Genomic DNA, 6,340 nt, shown 5'->3' with positions numbered 1-6,340 from the left:
GCTGTGGAGTGGGTGGCAAGGTGGCGGATGAGGTTCAATGCAAGGAAGTGAGAGGTGATGCATTTTTTTAAGAACACTGCAAGATAATATAAAATAGGGGATACAATTCTAAAAGGTCTGTGGGAATAGAGAGACCTCTTGGGTGTATATGTGCACAGATCATTAAAGGTAATAGAATAGGTGGAGAGAGCAATTACTAAAGTGTCCTTGACTTTATTAATGAGAGCATAGAGTACAAGCGCATTAGGTGATGTTGAATGTGTATAAGACACATGGTAGACCCCTGCTTGTGTGTTTTTGTGGGTGCCACATTATGTGGCAAGATGTGAATGTATTGTAGAGTGCAGACATTTTTAGAAGAATGGTTCCAGGTATGTACCAAAAGGCCTCTTCTGTGCTGTGTGACTCTGAGAACAAATTGAAGAATTTCGGACTGTTCTCCATGGAGAGAAGGCTGAAAGAAGAATTGATAGAGGCTTTCAAAATCATGAGCAGGCTGGATAAAGTAGACAAAGAGTAGCTGTTCCCACTAGTGAAAGGAACAAGAGTGAGAGGGTGTAGATTTGAAGTGATATACAAAAAAAGCAAAGGCGATGTGAGAAACATGTTTTCATACAATGAGTAGTTAGTGTATGGAATACATTGCCTAAAAATGTGAGGTAAGTTCATTTGGGACATTCAAGGGCATTGGGTGATTATTTGGATAGAAATAGCGTGCAAGGGTATGGGTAGAAAGCAGGAGATTGACATTAGTTAAAGATGCTCATTTGAAGAGCTAGTGCACCCTTCTGCGCCATAACAATTGTGAAATAAGGAGCAAGCCTATAAAATCCAGGATATTTGGTGATCCTGTTTTAGATTAGATTAGATTACAGTGTGGAAACAGGCCCTTCGGCCCAACAAGTCCACACTGACCCGCCGAAGCGTAACCCACCCATTCCCCTACATTTACCCCTTACCTAACACTACAGGCAATTTAGCATGGCCAATTCACCTTACCTGCACATCTTTGGACTGTGGGAGGAAACCGGAGCACCCGGAGGAAACCCACGCAGACACGGGGAGAACGTGCAAACTCCACACAGACAGTAGTCCGGGGCGGGAATTGAACCCAGGTCTCTGGCGCTGTGAGGCAGCAGTGCTAACCACTGTGCCACCGTGCTGCCTATTTCTAACCCTATTTTTATCCAACACTATAAGGGACCATAAAACGTTTCTCCTTTATCATCATGTGTTTAGATATTTTCTAATCAACCTATACAGAGATGTTATTACACACCACTGGAACAGGTGGGGTTTGAGCCTGGCCCTGGCTCAGAGGTAGGGATTCATGTGTTTTATCTAGCATTTCCTTAAATGCATCATTATTTTGCCATAATTGCTAATAGTAGCTAGTCTCACAAACTTCTTATACTGATAAACACATTTTGCTTTGTTGCCCACTGGATTAATTGACTATATTTACTGACCCTAGTTTTAGACTGTCCCACAAATGGAAATATTTTTTCAAAGTATACATTAATTAACTCCTATAACTTTAATCAACTCAGTTTGATCACTGTTTGTGTGTGCACTTAAGACCTTCCCTTAATCTTTCATTTCGCCGACTTGTATTGCCCTTTTTCTCTGCAAATCAGAATCACATTAAAAGGGTGTTCTTTAGGTTATAGTTGAGTATGTTAATTAATCACTCTTAACCTTTTTACCTAGCAGTGTAAAGCAATTATTTGGCATATCAAACCATCATTCATCATATTTACGCAAAAGCAAAACATGTGGATGCTGAAAATTCTAAATAACAGAAAATGCTGGAAATACTCAGGAGGTCAGGCACATCTGTCAGGGAAAAAAACTTCCAATGAATGACCACCCATCCATACCTTTAAGATGTTGCCTATCTCCTGAGTATTTCCAATATTTTAGATTAGATTAGATTACTTACAGTGTGGAAACAGGCCCTTCGGCCCAACAAGTCCACACCGACCCGCCGAAGCACAACCCACCCATACCCCTACATTTACCCCTTTAACCTAACACTATGGGCAATTTAGCATGGCCAATTCACCTGACCCGCACATCTTTTGGACTGTGGGAGGAAACCGGAGCACCCGGAGGAAACCCACGCAGACACGGGGAGAATGTGCAAACTCCACACAGTCAGTCGCCTGAGTCGGGAATTGAACCCGGGTCTCTGGCGCTGTGAGGCAGCAGTGCTAACCACCGTGCCGCCCATTTTCTGCTTTTGCTTGACAAACTTGACAGAATTCAACACAGTAATGAAGATAGTTAGCTCTACATGCCTTAGCAGCGTGGTTGTTGGATTAATCAAAGACTAAAATTAGCTATAAGCAGATACACAGGTTCATTTCTTTAAAACATGGTGGATTTAAGAGGTGATATGGAGTACTCAAAATGAAATTTCAGTTTGTCCATTCCCCTCGTACCTATTTCCATTCATGGTAAATTGATACTTCCGGGCTAAAGATGATTCCAGAGCAGTTTCCCAAACTTGAGGTGAAGCCCAGCTTGGACTAGGTGTTGGTGTCAGTATGGACTGGGCTGGTGCCAGCATGGACGTATTCTGAACTTTTTTCTTTAGTTTTCTGATTTATGTTTTCCCCTAAGAATTTGTACTTAAAAATCTGTACCTAGGTACCTTTGTACCTAAGGTGGCGCCATAAGTGGCATTTGTAAACTGTACTCATGAGTACATGTGACAATAAAGCTGGTTCTATTCGATGGAGGGGACTGAAATATGAGAACACAATGAATCAAGGGAAAGGGAGATTTCTTTTGCATCGAGGGTAGTTAGGATGTGAAAATACCTTGCAATTTTTAAAGCCAAGTGGATAAATATTTGAGAAGAAAATTTCAAATATGTATTACAGAAGGACTGGCAATTGGGACAAAGTGCATAGTCCTTTCAAAGAGAAATACATGTTCAGAAAAATCTATTCTCAAATTCAACAGAAAAATTTGTTCTCCAATTCCATATATTCCTAGACTTGAACATTGATGGAGTTTCTGCTTCATTCAGTAATCCAGTTCACTGAGTGAATTCCAGAGCCTCGCTCTGCTATTGACACAAAATTTCTAATTCAACCTTGTCTCAATGACCTCACATTCTTGATCTCACTTGACCTTAGACTTGAAACAGTCTGCTTCAAAACCACCCTATCTCATCTTTCCATAATATGGCCCTGCACAGATATTCCTGTTGTTCTAATTAAAAAAAAACACTTTTATGCCTGTTCATATTTGTATATGAGCTCGATACAATGGACAGAATAGATTAATTTCTGTTAGCAGTAAGGTCAAAAACCAGGGGACATAAATTTAAAGCATTTGGTGGAAGAATGTGAGAAATTATGGGAAAATTCTCTCAGTCACATGGTTATACTGTTTTTGTCATAGGGTTTAAGAAGTCAAATCTGGTAGAGGCCTCGTCATATTTAACATACACTTTGATAGGGGGATCCAAGATGGTGGCAGTCTGAGTGGCCTGCTGTGCTGAGGTATGTGCCATACCCACTGGCAAGGTGGACCTTTACCCCCCTCACCAAACACCCCCAGGAGAAAAAAGTACTAATTTAAACTTCCTGACCATTTGGACCTGCTGAAATCGTGTGTGACAGCTTTAAGGCCAGGATGAAATCGAATAAAGGAAGGGGGCCTGAAAGAGCACAGCAGAGAGGGCACTCCCCTACTGCCTCGGGGGTGCTTGCAGCCAGTGCTCAAATCCTGGGATGGCCCTTTTGATCCAACAGGACAACAGCATTTACTCTCAGAGTTTGTCAAACTCTGAGAATGGATTCAAGCAGCAGTTGAGCCACTATCTGCCATGCTGAAAAAGCATGAGCAGGAAATCCAAATGCTGGATCGAAGAATGGAGGCTGTGGAGGAGAAGACTGCAGCATCGGAAACTGTAGCAGAGGTCACGGGAGGAAGGATCCGAACACTGGAAGACCAGGTTCAGGTCCTTCAGGAACAAGTCAACTACCTGGAAAATAAAAATAGAAGGAAAAACTTACGCATCGTGAGTCTTTCAGAATGCAAGGAAGGCGAGGATCTTGTCGGCTACGTGCAGGGGTGACTCCTGAAGTCCCTGGGGCTGGGGTTGGAGTCGGGCCTGGTAAGCATGGAGCGGGCCCACCGTATCGCAATGCGCAGGTCTAGGCCGGACCTGCACCCCTGCGCTGTCCTAGTGCAGCTTCTGCATTATAAAGAAAACCAATTAATAGTTGAAACAGCAAGAAGACTGGGAAGAAATTCACAGATTTTAATGTACAAAGGCTCAAGGATAATGTTTTTTCAGGAGCCCTAATAAAGAAGAGAAGGACATTTGATGAAGTCAAGAAAGAATTAAGGTACCTGAACATTCAATACTCCTTGAGGTACCTGGCGTGTTGCATTTTGCCCATAGGTAGACGATATATGACTTTGACTCTGCAGAATAGGTGGAGGACTTTATGAAGTCTTTGAATTGAAGGACCTGATTCAGGGTGAGAGAGGAGGGGGCATCATTGCAGACAATGGCGTAGGTTTTCTTATTGCCCCCTTTTTTTTACTTCTCTCCCCCCCTTTCTTTTTTGTGGGATTGGTTTTAAATATGTACAGCTTTGTTGTAAAATTGAAATTATATATTGGTCGGTTGGGTATTATCTAGGGCTCCTATTTTTACTGCTGTCCTTTTGATTTGGGGATGGCTATATCTGTGGTTAAGCTGAGTGGAGGGGGGAGATGGGCATCCATTGTTCCCTTTCAGAATGTAAATAACAGGTTTTCCTCATTTGTGAATTGGCTGGGGCTAGAGCATGGCCTCAGCTAGAGGGAGTTAAGATTGTAGTAAGGATTGAAAGGGGTGCCCCTATGGGCAAAGGGGATGATCTCTAGCAAATTGGGGGTTATTTGGGTATTCATTTCAGTTAAATGTAGTGTTTGTTTTTAGTTGTAGTAGTTTCTATAGGAGTAGTTTTTAGGTCTTATAGTGTTAATGTCTTTGTAGCTCATCACACGTCAGATAAGGTCCCTCCTTCTGGGAAACCACAGGCTGCCCTGGATGACCATGGCTAGTGATTTATTCAGATGGTACACCTGGAATATAAAAAGGAGCCATTCCCCTCCTAAAAAAAGGTGTTATCAAGCCTTAGGAAGGAAAGGGTGGACATTGTCTTGCTGCAGGAGACGCATCTAATTGATAAGGAGCATCTGAAATTGCAGCAGGAGGGTTATGACAGGGTATTTTTCTTCTCCTTCAGCTCTAAGAGTAGCGAAGTGGCTATGTTGGTAAGAAAGAACCTCCGTTTCGAGGTAATGGAGCAGATTAAGGATGAACATAGACAGTTTATCATTCTTAAAGCCCTAAAACATGGAGAAGAGTATGGCATCTTGAATGTATATTGTCCCCTGGTGCACCCTCTTAAATTTCTAATTGATGCAGTGGCTAAATTAATGAATCTTAGGGTGCACCATACGATTATAGGAGGGGATTTTAATCGCCTAATAGGTCCCGAGATTGACAGGATGCCAAGAGGCCTGGCAGGTACGCCTGCGCAGTCTAAGCACTTGGTGGACATGTGTGAAGAGTTGGGACTAGTGGATGTGTGGAGGTATCTCCACCCTAATGGAGGAGACTTTGCGTTCTACTCCAACCCACACAAGTGCCATACGTGAATTGACATGTTTTTTTATGCCAGCTGACTGTTTGGCAGAACATTGGCAATATTGGGAACATAGCTATTTCAGATCTTGCGCCAGTGTATCTAGATGTTAAAGTCAAGGGTGGTGGAATGGATACACATCACTGGCGCATGGATCCATTTTTGTTAGGGGATGGCAAATTTGTTGACTATATTAGAAGAGAGTCCAGGACCTTTTGGGATATTAACTCTGGTACAGCCAGTAATCTGGCAATACTCTGGGAGGCCACTAACGCATATTTATGAGGACTGATCATCTCGTATTCAACGACTAGAAGGAGGCAGAGGGAGAAGCAGCAACGGGTGCTGGAGGCCCAGCTGAAGGTAGCTGAGAAAACATAATTGGCTGACATTGATTAAGCTGCAGCAGGGCACAGCTCTCCGGGCTGCTCTCGACTCATTGCACGCACAAGTGGCTAAAAAAGACGTCTCCTTTGCCAAGCCAAGACCGTTTGAATTTGGAGATAAGCTGGGTAGATATCTGGCATGCTTGACTAGTAGGAAGAAAGCTTCCCAATCTATTACATCTGATAGGGAGAAGGCTGGTACGGTTACCCGTGAGTAGAAGAAGATCAATGTTAAGTTTAGGGAATAATTTGTAGAGCTACATCGGTTGGAGGGAGGGGCGAACACAGTTACAA

This window comes from Chiloscyllium plagiosum, unplaced genomic scaffold (genome assembly GCF_037043375.1).
Source record: "Chiloscyllium plagiosum isolate Xiang-an unplaced genomic scaffold, Cpla_swu_hap1 HiC_scaffold_23, whole genome shotgun sequence".
Lineage (NCBI taxonomy): Eukaryota > Metazoa > Chordata > Chondrichthyes > Orectolobiformes > Hemiscylliidae > Chiloscyllium > Chiloscyllium plagiosum.
Note: the sequence above shows the minus strand (reverse complement) of the source record.